At 39.4% G+C, this 25,195-nt stretch overlaps 1 long non-coding RNA gene across 1 annotated transcript; it reads left to right on the top strand.

The window, feature by feature from the left end:
• The first annotated feature begins 2,924 nt into the window (after positions 1 to 2,924).
• Positions 2,925 to 4,301, top strand: LOC108948785 (uncharacterized). The gene is made up of 2 exons (XR_001973561.2): positions 2,925 to 3,362; positions 3,830 to 4,301. It is a non-coding gene; the product is annotated as an uncharacterized lncRNA (long non-coding RNA).
• The last annotated feature ends 20,894 nt before the right edge of the window (positions 4,302 to 25,195 follow it).

The raw sequence follows: 25,195 nt of genomic DNA, 5'->3' as shown, positions 1-25,195 counted from the left end.
GGAAACACTTGTGTGAACCCTTTTTTTAGAATGATCTTGTGAGGTTATTTTCTTTGGGTATTTGGGATTAATTAGAGTATTTACTCTAACTTTGTACTGTCTTTTGTACTCTTGTTGGTATAGTAAAATTGTTCCTCTCCGCTTGTGGACGTAGGTCACCTTGACCGAACCACATTAAATTTGTGTCTTCTTTATCTTCTTTAATTGCCGTTATTATCAACTTGCATTGTCTTTGTTATTGTCATTATAATATTGTTTGGCTAAATTTCGCACTACCCGGTAACCCAATCCTAACAATTATATTTTTTTTTCAATGGCACAGGGGATCATAAATTAAAAATAAGGAGAGTCTTAACAAAAGATTAATCTGTCACATTCTGCAAGGAGTTATCTTTTAGCATAAAATACAAAAATGTCTCAAAAATTATATATGCATTATAAAGTCATAGAACTTATGAAGTGCATGCACAATGTTAATGTTGCTTCTAGACAGTGCAGCTATATAACAGTGAAAGTTCTATAATCTTCTCAGGTTGCATTGGTGGCTGTGATGATATTCTAAGGCAACTGGTGGAAATTTGCGGAACTGGTTCTCGTAGTAGTTCAAATACTTTCGGTATGTAAGGAACACCCGTCTAGAGCTTTTGTTTCGATCTAGTTTTATTTGCAATTTTAATGATTGCTTTCCTTTTTGAGGTTATCTTATGGCCCATAAAACGATTGTTTGTTTTTCTAAAACAGAACATGCTTTCCTTTTTCTTCCAAAAAAATAGTTGGAAAACAAAACAGGAAAACGAAGCTCCCTTTTTTTTCTAACGAAAAACGAAACTTCCATTGCCGTTTTTGTTTTTTGGAAAACAGTAGGCTGCCTGTGGGACCACTCTCTACAAAGGCTGTGTTGAGTTGTCCCACGTCGGTGGGATTTGAGGTTCTTGGTCTCCTTATATGGTCTTGGGCAATCCTCACCTCATAAGCTAGCTTTTGGGGTTGAGTTAGGTCAAAGTCCATTTATTATAGTATCGGAGCTACTCTTGTGTCAGCCTTGCCGATAGTGAGTCATAGTTCGACTGAGTTTAGGCAAATCTCGGTTAGGCGGGGCAAACCTCAGTGCTGAGTCTAGGCAGCAAATCCCGGTTAGGCGAGGCAAACCTCAGTGCTGAATCTAGGTGAATCGCATAAAGAGGGGGTGTATGTAACACCCAAGACTTTAGACAGAGTCCCACATCGGCAAAATTTATAAGTTAACAAGCCTTAGACCCTAGTAACGCATTTTAAACCCGTGAGGGCCTAGGTCCAAATCGGACAATATCACTAGCGGGTTGGGCTGTTACAGATGGTATCAGAGGCAGGCCCATCCTAATTATTGTTACTGATGTTGGCCCCCATTTATGTTGTTCACGCTCCAGTTTGCAACCCTGGGCGTGAGGAGGGGTGTTGAATTGTCTCACATCGGTGGGATTTGAGGTCCTTGGTCTCCTTACATGGTCTTGGGCAATCCTCATCTCATAAGCTAGCTTTTGGGATTAAGTTAGGCCCAAAGTCCATTTATTAGGCTGAAACTCTTGCTCAAAAAGAATTATTTTGTCTGGGTTTGATTTTTCCCCTTGAAATGAAAAATAATTTATTTGGAAATATGATTAGTAGCATCTGCAGATGTTTAATCAGTTTTAATCTAATTAATTTCACCCATATGAAAGTTCTAAAAAAATGCTTTAGTGTTTTAGGGTACCAAACCAAAACGAAGGCAAAGCCATCCATTTTCTATATCAAATGCCCTAAGTTAGATACCTTTGAGTTACAGTCAAATTAATACTATGAACTTTTTCTTCTGATGTTTCGGTAGTTTCATTCATCAGAATTAAATTTGAAATATGATTGAATGCAGTTCTTACTATAATTTGGTTTAACTTCAAATTACGCTCTTCATTGAACTGTGTGAGGAACTTCTCTGACATGTAAAATACCGAAGTTGGAGTTGCTGTTGTCCACATGTAGGGCTCATGAAAAAGAATCAGATCCATATGTGAGGGGCCATGTTGAGATACAATATAATTAAATAATTAAAAGTGTACTCTCACTCTAACAGTTTAAGCTTTTAGATGAGATTTTCAAACACTTCAACTCTAATTTTCATATGGTTCAAGTTTGAATAGTGGTAGCGATTATGACTTGCAAATATTTCTGCTTTTACTTTGCTAGATCACTTCCCTTTTGACTGAGCACAAAAATAAGAAATAGAGAAAGATTTTACAAACTCAAACCATAGAAATTTGTGTGGCTAGAAATCATCACATTAAGGGTGAAAAGGAAAATTTAAAGTTGAATTGTTACTAAATGTAGAAAGATATCATTCTTTTTGCGGCTGACTGACAAGTAACAAGGAAAGAGTGTCTCATAAATTGGGACAGAGGGAGTGCAATGGTACCGAATTTTGAAATTAAACACAATGGTATTGCAACTTCGCCACTTCTATGACAAAAAAATTGAAACTTAGAGAGTCAATGGTTTTCTTCTATTGCTTCCCTAGTTTATTTTTGGAATGACAAAAGTTATCCTTTGGCCCACCAAATTGGTCTGAGTATGTGATAACGCGGATGTTCATGAAAAATTGAAAACCAAACCAAACCAAACCGATAAAAAACCGACAACTTTTTGGTTGGTTTGGATTTTGAATTTTAAGAACCGATCAAATTTGATTTTGTTTTGGTTTTAGTTTTAAGCAAAAAAAACCAAAAAACTAAACCAAACCGACTATAGAAATACCTATTTAAAACTTATTATTATACACACACACACAATATATATATATATATATATATATATTATAAGTTTTTAAATTTTATGGTATACATATTAATTGTTTGCACTCCTAGTTGGTATTGTAGTTCTTTGCCTTCACAAAAATGTAGTTTTTTGTCTTAATTGGTTTGGTTTCTTTTTAGGAGAAAACCGACCCATAGTGAACCATGAACACCCCATATCCATGGAATTTTGGTTATCCCGCTATTTACCTCCCTTACTAACCTGAGGATGTTCTCCAGTTACTTTTACTCTCTATCCTTTCCAATTCTCACCCTATCAAATAGAATATTGTTAAAGCAACTAAAGAGTACATGAAGTGATACTGCAAGGACAGAAATCAGAATGCGAAAAAAATATATTGGTATGTGATGTGATATAGGATAGATCCTGCTCTATTGTTAATTACAAACTTTATAGCTAATCCTTTCTAACAATGCAGGAGAACCTTCAATCCCTTGTAATTCATGTGGAGCGCCTTGCAATTTGCGCACTGCCAATACTGCCAACAACAGGGGAAGAAAGTTCTTTTCATGTCAATCACGGGAGTGCAATTTTTTCGTGTAGGGAAAACTATATTTCAACATGATATTTAATTTTTGGAAATAGTTTCCACCTGAAAACTTACTATATGTAATCTTTACTATCTTGTTGTACCTTCTCTCTCCAGGTCTTGATTATAAAGCTAAAAACACCATGATCTAGAAAGATATAACTCTGTAAACCTTGACAACTAATTATATAGCTCACCAAAATATTGCCTCAGATAGTTGATATTCTGTTCAGCCAACCTGTAAAAAACTGCTACAACACTTATAGCTGACGCTCATTTGCAAATAGAATTCATAGCATTATACTGCTGGAAAATCATTTGTATATTGGAGTAATTACTGTCCTAGAGGACGACGAGATTGAATTTCTGATATTGGAACTTCGTTATAATTGCTTAGATTTATCTGTATTACTCAGAGCTCTTGATAACATTTAAGTAGTTTGCTAGTTGATACACCTTTTTTGCCTGGCATTGCAGTTGGGAAGATACTCTCAATGGAGGTGAGCGTACAAATACTTCTGCGTTCACTAGCAGCAGAAGAGGTGGCCGTGGCCAAGGTGGTCCAAATACCAGTGGTGTGTCATTTGTGTCAGCAACAGGTGAACCAATAACTGGCAGATGTTTCATTTGCGGTGATCCAGGTCACTTTGCTAATGTATGTCCACGTCGTGGTTGATGAATTTTGAATTTTCTTGCATTAAAGATGTTTTTGCATTGAATAGGCCAATCTTAACTCGCAGAATTAGGTTCATTCTTTTTATGGTACCATTATGTGTGCTTCGTCACTCTAATTGTTGGTTTCTTCTAAGTAGGATGTGAATGTAACGCCGCTTCTTGTGGTGTATATAGCATAGTAGTTTTAGGAAACTTTTTAACTCTGTTCAGTAGTTTCTGTAGTATATATGTATTGAGACATTTCTTTTGGAGTGAAATGTTAAGCTTTGCACAATCTCAGGACTCCGGTTTTACATATGGACCTTTGCCTATTGAATGAACTCTTTGAGCTTTGTTTATTACTCTCTCCATTCTAATTTATGTGGCGGTATTTGACTTGTTACGGAGATTAAGAAAGAAAGAAAATCTCTCGAGAAACTTACGGTCTAAAATAAGCCATAAATATTTATGTGGCTATAAATCATCTCATAAAGGGTAAAGTAGGAAGTTTTAAGTTAACTTGTTTCTAAATAAGGAAGTATGACATTCTTTTTAGGACAGACTAAAAAAAAAAGTATGACACATAAATTAAGATAGAGGAAATATTGTAATACTTCCGGTTCTTGTTGTAGCAAGTTACTTGACGAACGTGTATAACTTTCACTGGGTTTTATCAAAAAGATAATTTATAAAGTTTTAAAACCATGGTAAGCTTGGATTTTCTTTCAGTCCACTAATTTTGGTTTGAATTTTGTGAAATATCTCTTCCATTTCCTTTAATTAGAGTTTGAAAGATTTAGGTTCCAATTCTTACACGCAAAACTGATTAGAGTTTAGTTTTGGGTCCCTTTTCTTTTCTAGTTATTTAAAAAAAAAAAAGATATAACATACTTTCGGGTGCTTTGTAGCGCTACTTCCCTTGTTGGTTTGGGATATTACACTTACATTTCTTTAGTTGAGCCTATATTTCTCTCGGACATGTATTTGTGTTAAAAGATTCATGTATAAGTAATATATTTTGGACCTAATAAATCGAATGGGTTGTGGAATCCCTTTTCTGCTTCTGCCTCCCTTATGTCAATATTTTTGTAATGAAAGTTGTTTTAATGGATAAATTTTTGGGTTAATTATATTAAATATCCTTGTATTTTAAAATTAAATAATTACACCTCCTATACTATGGAAATCCTACACGTACACTCCTTATGAGGTATAATAATTAATTTTATTAAAACATAATTGTTAAAAGATAAATTAAAATCATAAATAAAAATTTCTTATATATTTATTTTTTATAAATTTCAAAAAAGAAGCTATTCGTGTAAAAGGAGAATATTTTTAATGAGATTTTATAATATTTTTTTATGAAATTTTTTAATAAGATATTCGCGTTCCTTAACTACCCGTTTTAACCTTTAATACTAAATTCTAAGTTGTAACATGAATATCTTCTTTAAAAAATAGAAGAAGTTGCTATAGTAAAAGATTAAAATCAAGAAATAAAGCAGTAAAGCAAAGTCATAGTAAAATACAATCATTTTATTAAAGTATATTTCAAATTGAAGTGATTATAATATTTTGAGCAAGTTATTCTTTCTTATATCTATGCACTAGTGATGGTATGGCTCGGGCCCACGATTATTTAGTATTTTTGGTGATAAATTTAGGAAATTGTACCTCATATAGTATAGCAAAGGTATACACCCTATTTATTATAAATCAAAATTATTTTAAAATATTATTTTCTATAGCTACCTTTTATATTTTATAACAAAATAAGTATTTATGATATATACTACCATTGAGGCATGAAATATGCTATTTATGTTTTTCCTCTCTCTTTCTTTCAATTAACACAAGATTCTCTGTCAGAGTTTTTATTCTTTCTCTCTCTCCCTTCTCTCTCTTTCTTTCAATTAACACACTATTCTCTCTCAAAATTCCAACAAAATTTTTCTTCTTTCTCTCTCTGTTCGAGCAGAATACCTGCTTAGTTTATACGCCGGATATTACAATGGATTTGTACTGCTTAGTTTTTACGCCAGATATTTGCAATGGATTTATACTGCAATATTAGAAAGAAAGAGACTGCGGCTTTCTCTATGCCGGATATTGCAATGGATTCCTCTACACGGATACTGCAATATTTTTTTACGCCGGAGAAGATTTGAAGGCCGGGGTTTTTGTTCGTCTCCATTTTTAGTTTTAATACAATGTATATAATATTTTGCTTGGCTGAAAAATGTCATATCCGACGAACTTTCTTCCTTTCTTTGCTAGTTAGTCACATACAATGATACAAACACATTGTATTCTGTACAAATTCACTCAATTTTTTTTTTTGTATAAATACATTATTTTTGTCTGTATTGATGTATTTCGAAGGTTTATATATTTTTTAATACAACTGAATACACATGTATTCATGCATGAATACATGATATAAATATTGAAATACACTGAATACAAACATTAAAATAGAACCGAATATAAACAGTGAATACATTTAATTTTAAAATACAGTAAAATACAGTAAATATACTGAATACAAATAGAAATACAGTGAATACAACCAATAAAATATACTGAATACACTAGTAATAACATGTATTAGGAATAACTAAAATGCTGCTAATACAAATTCATTTGAATACACTAAATATAAAATAGCGAATACAGTAAATACAAACATTGAATCTAATGAATGCAACAATAAAAAAAAATATTGAAACACACTAAATACTAAAGTTAAATACAACAGTTATATACAACTGAAAAATCATTCTAATTAATTGGGTTGATAATGAGGCTTGTAAGAATTGATTTTGTTGAGTTATATTAGGAGTGTATCACGCTAATTGATATTATTTTCGTTATTAGACAACTGGACATACCTATTTTTAAGGTGATTGCCGTTACTGTATTCATGAATACATGGCGCGAATACATTTGAATACATGTACGTACAGCTGGACTGCCCTGATTTTAGGCGCTTTTTGCTGCTATATTCATGAATAAAGCAGCGCGAATACGTGTGAATACATGCGCGTACAACTGAATTGCCTTGATTTTAGGCGCTTTTTGTTGCTGTATTTGCCGCACGAATACATCGAATACACTACCGTAACAACTGAATAGTAACTATAGCAAGTAATTATGTATATGGTAGTTATAGAAAGTTAACAACCACAAAACAATAGTGATTTTTGAAAATTCCTCTTTAAATTTACGGGGAAGGACAGAGATGCACCGGTGGCAAAAATTAATTCCAGTCGGTGCTCCCAAATATTGAAATTACTGTCGTTGCCCCATAAAAAATTGAAGGGAGACCCAATTTCTAATGCAAACCCATGAAACGGCTCCCCTACTCAATCATCTATCTATACTATATTAAGAACACGAAGGCGCTTAACGATATGTGGTTTATCCCTTTAAAATATAATGCACATTATACAAAATAGTCATTTGATTATCCTAATATTTAGGACCTAAAAATTTATTGAAATTTGGTTATTAAATCTTTACTTATTTAAACTAGGTACCTAAAATGTAGAACTTTAAAATCGATTAAAATTTTACCTTAAATAAATAATTAAGAAGTCAATTACTTGGATCATTAGTATAAAATTTGTAGCCGTTCTTTTGAAGTAATTTTTATATGGCAATTGGAAAATGACGGTACTTTATCACGATGAACAAAATAGTTTTTTAACATCAATGAGTAATTTTTTAGAAGAAATTTTTACTCCACTTAGTATTTGCAACAAAGCATATTAATTTATAGTAATTACGTGGTAAATAAAAATTTAAAACTATTAAATATATAGGAAAATCACGTTTCACTTAATTTTGTCTTCTTCAATCAATCGAGACTATTATAAAAGTACGAAACTTAAATGCAAAATTGGTCGACCTTTTTATCATATAAAATAAATTTTACATTGGATAAAATTAATATTTAGTTAATATTTAGGACGTTAAAATTAAATAAAATTTTGATTATTAATTTTTTTTAATTTGAACTATATAAGAAGTTCTAATATTTAGGAATGTAATCCCAATAAAATTACTTATATAAGTTGATTAAGTTAATTTTCACAAGAATAGATAAGGAATTGTTATTTCACCTGGAATACCAATAATTAAGGTGACATTAAAAGTCTTAACTTCAAGATACCAAGAGATGCAAACTTAAAGCAAAACTCAGGAGCTCACAATTATTTTCAAATTAGCTAAAATTTTAAAGATTTAAGGTGAATAATGTAAAAATGTTAGCTATTTGAAAATATTCTTTTTTAAAAGAAAATGTTAATAAAACACTTTCCAAAGGTGTTGTCATAGAGTTTCATAATTTTTCATAGTGTCGATAAATCATTCAGCTGATAGATATTGCATGTAATCGCAAATAAATATCAATTTTAGGGCTATGTGGCTAACTGATATACCCATCTTTATTGATCTAAGGGAAGTAACGATGTTTATTAGTATATATAATTTCTTTATCATGATAATGATTGAATCAATCTCTTTATTAGGATAAATCTATCCCTAACAAAAGTTCAATTAATAAGGTATTTTGTAGAGCAGAAATGTTCTTTTATTGAGTTAGATAAATGTGATTAATGTTCATCATTTTTTCGGGGATTTGAATTTTTTTAATTTTCATTTAATAATTCAGACACTTTTGTAAATAATATCTATGTAATTTTTATAAAATTTATATTTATTGATATAAATTACACACGCAACGTGTGTACTCTAACACTAATACACAGAAAATTGACTTAGATCTATTCTCCTTCACTAAGAAGTCGCCGTTCACCACATCGCCCCATTTTTGTCTATTTCAAACATTGGAAGAGTTCCAAGGAGAAGACTATAGACATTTCTTCTCCCATTATCTTCACAATCACAAGCCCATGTTTTTCTACACATGCGTTCACTATTATAAAATTCCAAGATTTTAAAATAAAAAAAATTACTACTAGTTGATTATGCACGCAGGGAAAGCAAAGGAGATAAATATATGCTAAAGACCCACTTCACAAAATGCTGGACATGAGAAAGGGAAGAGTGCAGCTGAGAAAGAAAAAAAAACTTTATTTTCAACGGGCACAAAGAAACGCTATACATAGCTACTGATTCCGACAAATTAAAGTATTAGAGAAGTAAAAGTTGATGGAGTTTTGTGATACCACGTGAGTTATATAGTATATTCGCGAACACAATCCTGTGTACAGGTGAAACCAAGCCCGTGGGACGCCTCAGTTTTCGATGAAGTAAACGGAACAAGAGACCTGACTGCAAGGAACCAAAATCGAGGCAAAGAGCCCCTCGAGTCGGGGTCCGGGCAATACGCCTGCCCTTGGAAGCATCGGGGCCACGACCCCCAGGTTCGATTCGAATCCCAAAAATCTCTGAGAGCATTACCAGATAATCGAGCACGACCAAGAAAGGGTCGTGATATCTGTGACCAGCCGTATGTCACGACGTGAATCTCGGCACGTATCGGCAGAAAATTGATGATTAGTAAAACGGAAGATTTTACCTTTTATGGAGTTGTACTTAGGGTAAAACTCCCCTACTATATAAAGGGGGAGTCTGATTATACATTAGGAACACTGTAACATGCATATCAAGGCAATATACTCTTATTTCTCTATTATTCAAAGTTCTTACTTTTGTTCATCAGTTAATCATTAAAGTGATCCCGGGATCGAAGGCAGGCATTTCATTAAAGCTGTTACTGAGTCCGGGATCAATTTCCTTAATTGGTTTGACAATTTATTATGTCCTTGAAACCACTTATTTGTATTGAATTCCCACATCATTTGTATTGAATTAATTCGCGTATCCTTGAAACCACTTATAAATTTAATTGTTATCCGTTTTTTAGAGTAAACAGTTTGGCGCCCACTGTGGGGCTAAGAATAATAGTGGCAATTTGATACAAATTTTCATAACACACTCTATTTTATACTTTTTCTTTGAGTTTATTATTTCAGGTCAAAATTAAAGATGTCAAACTCCCAATCTGCCCATTTGAATGTGGATGTTGAGTCTGACTACCATGGCGAGAACAACAACGTGGTACCCAGCAACGATGCGCCCCCTGTTGACCCCAACAGAGTCCCAGTCGCTGATCCGATCGATGCTAACTCACACGTGGCTATCGAAACAAACTTGTCTACTGACCCCGAAAACAGCATTCACGGGGGAGCCCGGTCGATAGCCCGGAGTACACACAACGACGAAGGTGACGGGATCAATTTGCGCGTGATCTTCAAAATGTTACAGACTCAACAGGCAGCGATATCCAGTTGCAGAACCAAAGTCGCGCCCCCCAGTAGGGTTGAGCCCGAATCATCCCGGAAAAATGCTCGTAGAAATGAATCGGCCACAGAAAGGCCGGGTGAAGCAGAACCCGAGACCAACCCCGAGATAATAAAGATGCTTGAGGAGCTGACAAAACGGTTGGAGTCGAGAGAAAAGAAAATCTAAGCCAACGACAAAAAAATGAAGACCTATAACTCTAGGGGTGATCAAATCCCAGGAGCACCATCGATATTGAAGGACCTGGATGCTAAGAAATTTGTCCAAAAGCCTTTCCCTCCGAGCGCAGCACCGAAGCCGATCCCAAAGAAGTTCTGTATGCCCGAAATTTCGAAGTATAATGGGACAACTAATCCAAACAAACATATGACCTCCTACACATGCGCCATCAAGGGGAACGACTTGGAAGATGATAAAATTGAGTTCGTTCTGCTGAAAAAGTTCGAAGAAACCTTGTCAAAAGGAGCTATGATATGGTATCACAACTTACCCCCTAATTCTATTGACTCATTTTCTATGCTTGCAGATGCCTTTATAAAAGCGCACGCTGGGGCCATCAAGGTCGAGATTAGGAAGTCAGACCTTTTCAAGGTAAAGCAAAGAGATAACGAGATTCTCAGAGAATTCGTATCGAGGTTTCAGATGGAACAGATAGATCTGCCTCCGGTTGCAGACAATTGGGCCGTTCAGGCCTTCACCCAAGGACTCAATCCCCAAAGCTCATTGGCTTCAAAGCAGTTGAAGCAAAATTTGATAGAATACCCGGCGGTAACTTGGGCTGACATCCATAACATGCAACAATCAAAAATCAGGGTCAAAGACAATCAGCTTGGGGCCCCTTCCGGGTCCGTTTATCCCGTCAAGACTAGTGACGGATCCAAAAGGGCCATCGATCATGAACCAAGATCGAACAGAGACCGGTATCAACTATACAATGGAGATCGAAGGGGTAATGGGTCCAGATGCAACACTACAAGAAGTGAAAGAAGAAGCGACCAAGGTCATAATAACCGGGGACTCATGAGCAAAAACATTTTTGAAAGACCCATCGGGTCTAAGGAAGCACCAAGGTTATCGAAGTACAACTTCAACGTTGATGCTGCCAGCATCGTATCATCCATCGGACGTATCTAAGATACTAAGTGGCCCCGATCATTGAAATCCAATCCTTCCCAAAGGGACCCTAACCTAATGTGTAAATATCATGGAACTCATTTCCACAGAACCGAAAACTGCCGACAACTAAGAGAAGAAATAGCCCGGTTACTCAATAACGGGACCTCGGAGAATTTCTGAGTGATCGAGCCAAAAATCACTTCAGGAACAGGGACTCCAACAAGCAGATCGAGCAAGAGGAACCTTAGCAAGTCATTAACATGATCATTGGTGGGGTTGACGTCCCCCAGGGGCCAATGTTAAAGCGCGCTAAAGTGTCCATTACAAGGGAAAAACGGACTCGAGATTATGTACCAGAGGGTATCATATCTTTCAACGACGAGGATGTTGAAGGCATCGTGCAACCACACAATGATGCACTGGTAATATCTGTACTCATCAGATGGAGGGTCGTGGAACAGATCGGTCTACAAGACCAAATTGTGCTTGCAGTCCGAGCTTTAAAAGGGTTTAACATTGCATGTGAGACCACTAAAGGGGAGATAACCCCGGTAAACACTGCCGGAACCGTTCAGGAAATAAAGTTTTACATGATTGAAGGAGATATGAGATATAATGATCTATTCGGGAGGCCATGGATTCACAACATGAGGGAAGTACCCTCGAAACTACATCAGGCATGGAAATTCCCCACACCGAGAGGGATCAAAACAGTTACGGAGAGCAACCGGCTGAAAAAGAGATGTTCGACATCGATGAGGTGGTCACGATTTCTGCACTCTCGACATCGAAGAACCCGAGTTCTGTCACCAAGGAGGAAAGCAAATAGCAATCACCGACACTGACCCCAACCAAAACACAAAAGCAGGGGACAGGCGAGGATGACGATTACGGAGTCCCCAGGTCTTTCATAGCCCCCGACGATTCCGATGCCACCAAGTCAACGGTTGAGGAGCTGGAGTAAGTCATATTGATCGAGCACCTGCCCGATTGGAAGGTATACCTGGGCACGGGGCTAACTCCCAAGCTCAAGAAAAAACTCATTAAATTATTTATAGCTAACATAGCTTGCTTAACTATTGACAAGCTGAGATTAGATCCGAAGTTTCACCTGGTTAAACAGAAGACGAGGCCTCAGTCTGAAGTCAAACACGCATTCATCAAAGACGAGGTATCCAAACTCCTTAAAATAGGTTCCATTCAGAAAGTTAAGTACCCGGACTGGTTAGCAAATGTAGTGGTAGTGCCTAAAAAGGAAAATAAGTTAAGAATGTGTGTAGACTACAAACACTTGAACAAGTCATGCTCTAAAGACTTTTTTACTTTGCCTAACATCGATCGCATGATCGATGCGGCGGCCGGCCATGATATACATAACTTTTTCGACGCCTATTTTGGGTACAACCAGACCCGGATGGATCCGGGCAACCAAGAAAAGACTCCCTTCATCACTAAATACAACACCTATTGTTATAACGTAATGCCATTCAGAGTAAAAAATGCTGGTGCCACTTACCAACGCCTAGTAAATCGGATGTTCGAAGAGCAAATAGGAAAATCAATGGAGGTTTACATTGACGGCATGTTAGTTAAGTCCCTCCAAGCAAAGGACCATTTGGAACATTTGCAGGAAACCTTCTACATACTGAAAAAATACAATATGAAGCTGAACCCTAAGAAATGCGCATTCGGAGTCGGGTCCGGGAAGTTCCTTCGATTCATGGTGTCCAACCGGGGAATCGATATCAATCCCAACAAGATCAAGCCCATAAAAGACATCACCATCATGGATAACGTTAAGGCCGTTCAATGGCTAACCGGGTGCATAGCTTCCTTGGGTTGGTTCATTTCGAGGTCCTCCGATAAGAGCCATCGGTTCTTCTTGTTATTGAAGAATAAGAATATCTTCTCGTGTACCCCGGAGTGCCAACAAGCTTTGAATGAAATAAAGCGGTACCTTTTGAGTCCACCTTTGCTTCATACTCCGAAGGCAGATGAGCAGTTGTACCTGTACTTAGCAGTATACGTGATAGCGGTAAGTGGAGTCTTAGTCCGGGAAGAAGAAGGTACGTAATTTCCTATATATTATGTTAGCAGAACTCTAGGCAAGGCCGAAAAGAGGTATCCTCACCTGGAGAAATTGGTGCTCGCTTTGCTAAGCGCCTCCAGGAAGTTGAGGCCATACTTTTAATGCCATCCCATATGTGTCGTGACTACTTACCCATCGAGGAACACAATGCACAATCCCGAGCTCTTGGGACGATTGGCCAATTGGGCCGTGAAAATTAGTGGGTACGATATTGAATATCGACCCCGAACCGCCATCAAATCTCAAAATTTGGCAGACTTCGTGGCTGACTTCACGCCGGCCTTAATACCCGAAGTCGAAAAGGAATTGTTGTTAACCTCGAAGACCTCCTCGGGGATCCAGACCCTCTTTACGTATGGTGGTTCGAACGCAAAGGGGTCTGGACTCAGCATCATGTTGAAGCTGCCCATGGGTAACATAGTTAGGCAGTCTATTAGAACTGTGAAATTGACTAATAATGAGGCCGAGTATGAGGCCATGATTGCAGGTCTCGAACTGGCTAAAATCCTGGGGGCCGAGGTGATCGAAGCTAAATGTTATTCCCTCCTTGTGGTGAATCAAGTCAATGGGATATTAGAAGTGAAAGAGGAACGAATGCAAAGATACTTGGATAAACTATAGGTAACACTACATCGATTCAAGGAGTGGACCCTGCAACACGGACCCCGGGATCAAAACAGCGAAGCCGATGCTCTGGCTAACTTGGGGTCGTCGGTTGATGACGATGAATTCAGTTCGGGAGCAGTCGTACAACTCATGAAATCGGTAGGGGAAGAAGACCACGCCGAGATAAACTCGACAAGCTTAACCTGCGACCGAAGAAACAATTATATAGATTACCTAAAAATCAGGAAGCTTCCCTCGGATCCTAAAGAATCGAGAACTCTGCATATGAAAGCGTCTAGGTTCAGCCTGTCCGAAGATAACACCCGATTAAGAAGAACGTTTGATGGCCCACTCGCTATATGTCCGGGACATGGAGACACCGAATATGTTTTGAGGGAAGTTCACGAAGGCAACAACGGGAACCATTTGGGGGTCGAATCGTTGGTTCGTAGGATAATAAGAGCCGTCTATTACTGGATCGACATGGAGAAAGATGCGAAGGAGTTCGTGCGAAAATGCGACGGGTGTCAAAGGCATGCACTGATGATCCATCATCCCGGGGAGCTACTACATTCAGCCTTGTCACCTTGGCCATTTATGAAATGGGGAATGGACATCGTCGGTCCCCTTCCATAGGCACCCAGTACGAATTAATTTATATTATTTATGACTGACTGTTTTTCTAAATGGGTTGGGGCTCAGGCATTTGAGAAAGTTAGAGAAAAAGAAGTTATTGTTTTTATTTGGGACCACATAATATGTCGGTTCGGGTTGCCAACCGAGATCGTATGTGACAACGGGAGCCAGTTCATCGGCAGCAAAGTAATCAAGTTTTTGAGGACCATAAGATAAAAAGAACCTTGTAAACACCCCATCACCCTAGTGGGAACAGGCAGGCGGAGTCTACAAACAAGACCATACTCCAAATTAAGAAAAGGTTGACCGATGCCAAAGGAAAATGGAAGGAAAGTTTGCCCTAAGTCCTGTGGGCATACCGTACGACCTCAAAGTCTAGTATCGGGGCCACCTTATTTTCGTTGGTCTACAGTGCCAAAGCACTAATACCGGCCGAGGTAGGAGAACCGAGTTTCAGGTTTAGATATGTGACCGAAAAGTCGAACAGTGAGGCCATGTGCATGAGCCTAGAACTATTGGATGAGAGGCGCGAGGCCGCCCTCATCCGATTGGACGCCCAGAAACAGCGGATCGAAAGATATTACAACCGGAGAGCCAACCTCTGGCACTTCAATATCGGGGACTTGGTGTTAAGAAAGGTGACACTGAACACCTGGAACCCGAATGAAGGAAGCTGGGACTGAATTGGGAAGGTCTATATCGAATTATTGAGATTACTGGTAAAGGTTCATACAAACTCGAAGCAGGGAACAGTGAGCGGCTAGCACATATCTAGAACGTGACCTACTTAAAATGATACTACTGCTAAGGTACGACCCCATTCATTCTTTCTTGATATATATTGTGAATTGGACTAAAACTGGCAGGCAACAACTAAAGGATGATGTAATTGTTAGGCCTGAAAGCACGCGTTGCACTCTTTTTCCTTGGAACCGGTTTTGTCCCAAATGGGTTTTCTGGCAAGATTTTTAACGAGGCAACAATGGATCCTGCTAACTTAGAATCAAAGATCGGTTTTGAATCGGAATAGATGGTCACCTCGACAGTATCTGAGCCCTCTCGTCGATCAACCTCAAATACTGGGGGCCATCACCCTTAGGTAATGATTTTTAGCAAGGAAGGAAATTTTGTGCTTGAACAGTCTAGGCTCGGTGGATAGGATTTATTGTAAGGGCCAAACGGTCAAATAAGCTGTGCCCACATAGACCACCTAAGACATAACACGAAGCTTCTACACACTCACAATCTTGTATATTATGCACAAGAATGAAAGAAAGTTTCTACCTTGCAGATACATATTTAGTCCCTTAAGACTATTACATTTTGTTCCTTAAGAATATCGAGCCCAAGGGTCGCCTCTATCCAGATCCGATATATTACCCCACTCGGGGACTGCATCCAAGACAAACTCGGACAGCTTGGGATATCGAAGCCCGGAGGTACAAAGCCTATCAGGCAGTGCCTGAACTTAAAAAGCTACGGCCACCCCCACTCGGGGGACTGTCGTTGAAGACAAACTCGGTCGGCTCGGGCTATCGAAGCCTGGAAGTACAAAGCCTATTATGTAGTGCCTAAACTTAAAAGGCTATATCCACCCCAAAAACGGCTCAGAGATGTCCAAAGCTCGTAATTAAAATGCAAGGCCTTCAAAATTCCAAACCAGTTCAAAGGTTAGCCTCGGCAAAATTATAGTCTAAGAACATTTAAACAAGCAATTTGGGGAAAGCTTCCGGTCATACCGAGCCCCCATAAGTTTCAAACAAAACTTACATCGAGAAAAGGTCTTGTTTGGACCTCCGAACAACAACTTATTACTACATTTTACTCCTTGCTAAGGCATTTGAAATCTTTGCAATCGTAAAAAGGATGCTAAAGGTAATAGACTGGAAAATTACCAAAAGGGGAAAAACCTTATATATACGTTCCAATATATCTTTACAAAGGCCAATAAAAACAGCCTCAACAAAATAAATGTACAAAATGCTAAAACAAAGACAAAAATTCCTAACGCACCTATGCCTAATCTCCACCGGAACCCGCCTCGTCACCAGAGCCATCGGGGTCTTCTCCAACTTCGGGTTCACCGAAGCCCTCAGAGCCTTCTTCACCCTCGGGTTCAGCCAGCTTCTTGGCCTCTACCTCGAGCCTTTTCGCCTCTTCGATCTTAGCCGACAGGTCGAAACCTCGGGCATGGATCTCCTCGAGGGTCACCCTTCGAGACAACCGCTTCACGTACTCAATAGTAACTTTTAGGCGGGCCTCGGCTGCCTCAACATAAGCCTTCTACTGGGCCACCATCTCTTCAGCATCAGCTATGACTATTTCTGACTCAGACCTCGTTATTTCGGGCTTCTTGCTAAGGCCATCCCGTTTAGCAACGGCCGAGCCCAGTTGAGCTTGGAGGTCCTCGATTTGCCGAGCCCATGTATCGACCTTCCCTTTCACCACTCGGAGTTGGACCTCTACCGATGCCAGCTGATCCCGGGCGGTCTCCTTCTCCGAAGCTAGTTGATCCATTTTTCCCTTCCAGTCATCGGCCATGGCTTGGACCTCGTTCATTTCAGCCCGAAGTTGGTCGATCCGATCAATCTTCTGCTAGACCTGCGAGGTTTGGTCGTTAGTCACCAAGGCTAAGTCGTCATTGCTAACTTCCAAAATCTTTACCTATTCCACTAAGTCGGCATGCTCCTTCTGAGCCATATCCAACTCAACCCAAAGACTCTTGATGGCTTCTTCGTGTTACTCGCTGAGAAGCTTATACGTGTCCCTCTTTTTGGCGAGCTCCCTGGCCTCAGCCTCAAGTTGGTTAACCTCAGCCCTGTACTGGAGAAAATTTTCATGATGGAGTACCGAGGCTTGCGAAAAGATAAAAGAGAGAAGACATGAGAAATATCAAAAACTAAGTCAGAGGATGGAGAAGCGTAATGATTCCTTACCCGATTCAGCGCCAGCTGCGCTTCGTTGAACAAGCACGACACATCTACCTCATTCATTTTTGCCTGGTCTTCTTCGGTTACCAAGCACCGAAGGTGGCTCGCTACTCCAACGGGGGCAGAAAGAACCCGGGCATCCTCCGGGACAGTGATGATTATTAACCTCTTTCGGTCGGGATCTATGCTCGAGGCGGGAAACTGGTTGATTAATTGTGGGCTCGAGTTCAGCCCACCAACCTCTGAAGATGGGTCTTTCCTCGGCATGTCCAGGTCGCCCAACCCGGAGAAGTCTTCCAGAATGGTCGAGTCCATACCTTCAAAAAAGGAACGAAAGGTGTCGTCCGCACCATGGGCCCCTTCGTTGGATCGCTCCTTTGAAGCTCGGGCTTCATCAAACATGGACTCGGTGAATGAAGGTGACCCCAAAATCTCTATGACACCTGGCAGAGCGGAGCCGGCATCTAGAGAGGTCTCAACTCTCATCTCTACATCGGCCTCCCAAACCTGGGAAGGATCAACCTCCGTTGTTTCCCCATCAGTTGCCGTACGCTCTTCGGGGGTGGTCGGCTCACGGGCCATAAAAGTATCACCTTCCTCAGGCTCATTCCTGAGCCGAAAAAGCGAGTCCGAGTCGGGTGCTTGAGAGCTAGAACTCTCCTTTGGCTTACGGGCCAACCTTCTCCTTGGCTTCTTCTTCTCTAAGCTCGGGGAACCCAGAGCCTTCCTTTTCTTTCTCTCCTAATGCAACCCCGAGTTGCCCCGAAGCGGAGGGATCAACGGACATGTCCTCGTCCCCTATTGAAGGCCTAAGCTCAATGGTCTTAGGCAAGCATGCGAAAAGAAAAGAGAGAAAATGCAAATATGGTGCTAAAAAGGGAGCCTAATGTTACTTATTCGGGAGAGAGATCTTACCGTGAGAACGGGACTCGCAGCGGCCATTCGAGATTTTGCGCCATGTGCTCTCAGAATAAGGCATCTGCGAACAAATGCCCTCGAACTACTCCTTGCACCAAGGAATGGCGTTTGGGACCCGAGTAACAGCTGCACCACCACAAATACTGGTGAGGAAAAAGGAGATGAACGTAAGAGATCAATAAGCTCGGGGAATGGCATAAGCTCGGAGAGGATCAAGTCTGCGGTCTACACCTAGATGAAGCGTCCCTGCCAGCCCCGATCCCAATCCTCATCGATGCTTAAGAATGGGGCTTCGCTACTCCGGCGTGTGAGCTTTATCAACCCCCTTGAAAGATTCAGGGACTGTATAGGCAGAGTAGGTGATCGATGGTGAACCGACGGGATGCGGTCTTGTTCACGAAGTATCAAAGAAGGATTACGATCCTCCATAACGATTGGTAAGTCTGACTGAGGCATACCTCATACCTCTCCATATGGGTAGTAATGGTATCCTCAGGCTCGAGGACTACTACGTCCTTAGCCACCCAGCCGCAGTCCTTTCAAACCACAGGAATGACGTCTACGGTGATGGAGCAAATATACCTAGATACTGCCTCACATCGGCCCTGCACCGACAAGGGCTTTTCGACCTTAAAGTCATCGGCGACCGAGCACCACCTGGGGACGAACATTTTCAAGGGAGGCTTGATAGCTGGTTCATCGGTTGCCGCGCTCAAAGCGGATCTCTCGAGGATGACCACATCGGGAGTGGTTTCCTCGACTTCGGCGGTCGGTTGTGAAGAAGAGGAAGCGACTTTTTGAGGTACAATTTTGGAAGTTTTAGCCATTGTTATCTGGAAAAAGCTTGAAAAATATGAAGACAAGTTGGAAGATGAAAGGTCAAGTGCGCTGGTTTGGGTAGAAAATAAGTAAAAGCTTTCAATTTATTGAGAAATCTTGAAGAACAGAGGTAAAAATATTATAGTATGAAGAATGGCAGTGATATCCTGAAGACTCGAAGGTAGAAGCTTGGTCAAAAGGTAAAAAATGAACGAAGGAGGGGAGTATTTATAAAGGCTTCGCGTCGTTTCACATCCAGGGATGACTTGCTGATGGATGACATGCATTTGAAGTCATAATGACACGACTGACGGGATGTTTCGAATTCTTTGTCGCTTCTGTCACGGCGTATTGAAGAAGGAATCGAAGTGCACATGTCGTTTCTTGTCGTTTCCGTAAACTTACTCTATGAGATATGAGGGGACTATCTGTACATGGGTGAAATTGAGCCCGTGGGATGCTTCGATTTTTAATGAAGTAAATGGAGCAAAAGATGTGACTGCAAGAAACCAGAATCGAGGTAAGGAGCCCCTCAAGTCGGGGTCTGGGCAAAACACCTGTCCTCGGAAGCATCGGGGCCACGACCCCCAAGGTTCGATTCGAATCCCAAAAATCTCGGATAGCATAACCAGATAATGCAGCACGACCAACAAAGGGCCGTGATATCCATGACCAGCCGGATGCCACAACGTGAATCTCGGCACGTATCGACAGAAAATCAGTGATTAGTAAAAAGGAAGATTTTACCTTTTATGGAGTTGTACATAGGGTAAAACTCCCCTACTATATAAAGGGGGGTCTAATTATTTATTAGGAACACTGTAACACGCATATCAAGGCAATATACTCTTATTTTCTCTGTTATACAAACTTCTTACTTTTTTTATCGGTTCATCATTAAAGTGAGCTCGGGATCGAAGGAAAACATTTCATTAAAGCTGTTACTGAGTCCGAGATCACTTCCTTTAATTGGTTTGACAATTTATTACGTCCTTTATTTGTTTAATCTAACGCAATTAATCATTTGTATTGAATTAATCCGCGTATCCTTAAAATCACTTAGAAAATTAATTTTTACCTGAGGGTAAACAAATCCATTAGCATCGTGAATTATGTTCGACAACATATTTTTCTTTTATAAAGTCTCTCGTGGTGTCCATTTTCTTTGAAGGCGACAGAGCGTTTGGCAGTAAAATAAAGGTGGGGTAGAAAGTGTGATTGTGGTGTATTCCGGTGGTGGGCTTTCTCTTTGGGTTGCTGGCTTTAGTGTAAAAATTGCATATCCATATTTTTAAAATTATTTAACCTATACCCTAATTTTGAAAACTTCAGATCCTGCGACCTATGCGCTCCTTTCTTCCTCCTCTTCTTTTCGTCTTCTTCTTCTTTTCTCTCTCAAACATGTTATCTTGTAAGTTACACATGTTATCGTTTCTGAAAATCGGACAAAGCGACAAATCAAGAAGAAAGAAAGAATCGTTACTGCCTCTCAAACATTAATACATCCCAATACAAAATACGTAAATAATAAAATAAGAGTTTATTGTCAAAACTCGAAGAAGCATCAACTGAAGTTTGGGACTGCAGGGACAAACTTCAGACATTACCAGGTTAAATGTTGTCTGAAGTTTGCAACTATCATGCCAGGAAATATTATCTTAAGTTCAAATATAATAAGCTGATTTTGTCTGAAGTTTTCACTACAAACTGTAGAACTTCAGACTAATTTGTCTGAAGTTTGCACTACAAACTGAATAACTTCAGACTAATTTGTCTGAAGTTTGCACCCCAATACAAAGTACGTAAATAATAAAACTCTGATCTCCAATCATCTTCTTTGAACTCCAAATTCCTATGACGAACATCCGAATAAGACTTCTGACGACTCTAAGCAGTCTTCAACCGCTCCTTAATGATTTTAACCTTTTCCATAGTCTGATGCACGAGGTCTGGCCCTATTAACTCTGCTTCCCCAATAATCTACATCTCCTACCATATAAAACCTCGAACGGTTCCATCTGAATGCTAGCGTGATAGCTATTGTTGTAGGCAAATTCTATGAGTGGAAAATGATCATACCAACTACCTTTGAAGTCTAGAACACAAGCACGCAACATATCCTCAAGCATCTGAATAGTCCGCTCTGCCTGCCCATCAGTCTGTGGGTGGAAGGCTGTACTAAGATTCATCTGAGTACCCAAGCCTTGCTGAGATTTCTTCCAAAAATTAGCAGTGAATTATGCTCCCCGATCAGAAATGATGAAAACTGGGGTGCCATGCAACCTGACTATTTCTTTGATATACAACTGAGCATATTGTTCCGCTGTATCGGTAACCTTAACCGACAAGAAGTGTGCTGATTTTGTGAGTCGATCCATAATCACCCAAATTGAGTCAAACTTATGAGGAGTACGAGGTAATCCTACCACAAAGTTCATATTAATTATTTCCCACTTCCACATTTGAATTTCTTTGTTATGTGCCAACCCACCGAGCCTTTGGTGTTCGGCCTTCACTTGCTGACAATTTGGACATCTCGCCACAAAGTCCGCTACATTCCTCTTCATATCATTCCACCAGTAGACTTCCTTAAGATCATGATACATTTTTGTAGAACCCGGGTGCACGGAATACCTAGAAGTGTGAGCTTTAGTCATAATTCTTTCTCGGAGACCATCCGCAATTGGAACACATAGCCGTCCTTGGTACCTTAGTGTACCATCATTCATGCCAAGAGAAAAAGCCATGGTCTTATGTTTATGAATCCCTTCCTTCATTAGAGTCCGCAAGAGGAACTCCCAAACTAGCCAATCGGTGATCTTCCTTGGTCAATGGCCTTTGATATGCCTCCAAGTGTGCTAAACTGCACATAGATTTTCGGCTAAGAGCATCTTCCACAACATTAGCCTTCCCCAGATGATATAGAATATCAATGTCAAAATCCTTGAGTAACTCAAGCCATCTTCTCTACCTCAGATTCAACTCCTTTTGTTTGAAAATATATTGAAGACTCTTGTGGTCCGTGAATACATCCACATGGACCCCATACAATTAATGACGCCAAATTTTCAATGCAAATACCACCGCCGCAAGTTCTAAGTCATGTGTTGGGTAGTTCTTTTCATGATTCTTGAGTTGCCTAGAAGCATAAATGATCGTCTTGCCACATTGCATCATTAGTGGAACATCTATATCACATTTATCTTTCATATGACCTCCTAGGAATTGAGTTCTAGAAAAATTTCCTTGATATGGTTACAATGTTATTAGTACTTGCAACTTGTTTTTCCCAAATTTCTCAACAAAAGACATTACTAGGTCAGTTTTCTTATACGACCATCTATTTCAAATGAATAACATCTACTAGTTTGTGCGCACACCCTGATAACATCAACCCGCATGGCATTACCTCAAATGTGAAGTAACATCGTGCTCATACCTTTCTTAGCCACCCTCTTTCCTTCTTATAAGTATTATAGGATTTTAAGAAACCACTCTACTTACCTAGTGAACATTCTCACGACCCCTCTTTACTGCTAAACACTTACCAAAACACATATCAACACCCTTCATATATATTCACTTCAACAAAAGTCATTGGCCCGAACAAGGCTTTTTCTAAAACTTGAGATCCACCTAAATTCTTCAACGACGACTTCTTGTCTTCCCTATAAGTGTAGGATTTAGTCCACCTGATTCCATCCTTGATGAGTAACTCACCTTATTCCCTGTATTGTAGTCACCAATAGTGTTTCCTGGTATTGCAGTCTAAGAGCTATCATGTTAAATATGCTTGGTTCGTAACAAGTGTTCATCCTCTCTCAATCTGTTTCGAAAATTTTCCCCCTTTTTTTCTTCCTTTGGTCTAGACAATATGCTGGTACTATATTTCCTTTGTGACTGGAGCATTCATTCCTATCCCATTTTTCCCTTAATTCATAGTTGACAACCTTATTGTGCCACACACTTGTCTGCCTTCAATGAACTCGTAGTATCATTGTGCCTGGTTTGTTGAGTTTATCACACTACCACTTCATCACCAATAGTCTCACTTTCCAAAGTAATATGTAGACATGAACTCCCTCTAAATCTTTTAGTTGATATTCGGCGTCACTCAAGTCGGCTGCATTACAGTTGATCCTTTATGTCTTCTATTAACACTTGTGCTCTAGGCGAGTCCACCATTCTTAATTGAACTATTTTGCGATAATCATGACCATCTCAATTTATAGATTTTCTTCCAATTCTTCTCGCCTCATTCCTCCTAGTTATTGAATAGTTATGTGCACTTCCATACGTTACGTGGTCTTTTCTCTTAGCTGGGAATTCATCCTGCTCGCTTCTCGACACTTATTGGGATATCCGTGGAAAAGTGTGTTAATCCATGTATCACTTAACACTTTCTTGGGTTCCATTGTCCCTGACTCTATAACAAGTATAAAACCTTTTTGCAAACCTTACTCTTAGTTTCTAGTATCGTTGAGCTTGTCATGTATATTGCCATGTACAAAGAATTTACATTTCTTAACCTTCCACATTATTTTTGTACTAGTGGTTTATCTTTTGCATTTCGTTTCAGAGAATCACGTTATCCCTTGCCACTTTTCTAGACTACACATGTATTCAACAAAATATCCAAACATCATAGCTACATGGCCCTACTCTTGTTTTATTGTACTTAAGTAGCCTCACCATGGTCCTTCCCTCCCCACTTGGGGTGAATGTTTCACATTTCGACACAAGTCTTGAATTTAGCAATTTGAGGGACACATGTTTCACATCTCTAGTCCTCTTGTATATGATTGACTATTAGGGAGATTTAAGTCCCCATGGTATTAACCTCATAATTTCTCTACTCTCATTCAGCCACACAGGCCTGGGATCCAAATCCCTCGTATCAATATCCTTTTTGGAGTGTAACACAACTTCGCACATTCCTGGGATTTTTATAATATTCCTAGTGCTAGGGTCTTCTCATTGTGGGTTCAATTGACTCTCCTTTCATAACTTCTTGTCTCCCATGCGAGACCTACATATTTATCATCACTCTCCAGGCCATGCCTTTCATATATCAGGTGCCTATGTAAATTTATTTTTACATCTTAAAATCATATACATGGTTCCCACACTATCCACATGTACAAGTTAAGCTTAAGTCTCATTTATCACGTCAATGCCTCTTTGGAGGTGGGTAATCACTTCTAGCACTCTTCTCATATAAAGTATGCTCATGGTACTATATACTTATTGTATATGGCCATACCATTCATTCAACATGATACATGTTCCATCTATTTAATATTCAAGCCTTTACCCATTTGTCACGTCATATGACAACATTACTTAGAATGAACAAAAGAGCGTTTAAACTTTCCTTGAACCTCAACGCACGAGTTAAAAGACAATATCATAGTCAAGCGCTATCGCACGATCTGGAGTGTTGAAGAAGAGTAACATTCCTAAAATGTCCATATAGCCTCCAACTTATAGATATGGTCGACAACACACCGATAAGAAGGACTCTACTAGACACAGCTCCGAGACATCCTAGGACACTTTAAAACCTTATGCTCTGATACCAAGTTTGTCATTCCCCAGAACCGAGGAGCGCGACCGGCGCTCAACCGAGTGAACCCGACCGAGCAAGCCTGTTAGATTTCCTTCTACCCAATATCATCCACGAATGAAGATAATACATATTTTCATTAATTATACAAAAACATGATCATGTCTCTAATACTA

The sequence above is a fragment of the Nicotiana tomentosiformis genome, chromosome 5, assembly GCF_000390325.3.
Source record: "Nicotiana tomentosiformis chromosome 5, ASM39032v3, whole genome shotgun sequence".
Lineage (NCBI taxonomy): Eukaryota > Viridiplantae > Streptophyta > Magnoliopsida > Solanales > Solanaceae > Nicotiana > Nicotiana tomentosiformis.
The sequence above is the reverse complement of the archived record's forward strand: the minus strand, read 5'-3'. Positions and strand labels throughout refer to the sequence as shown.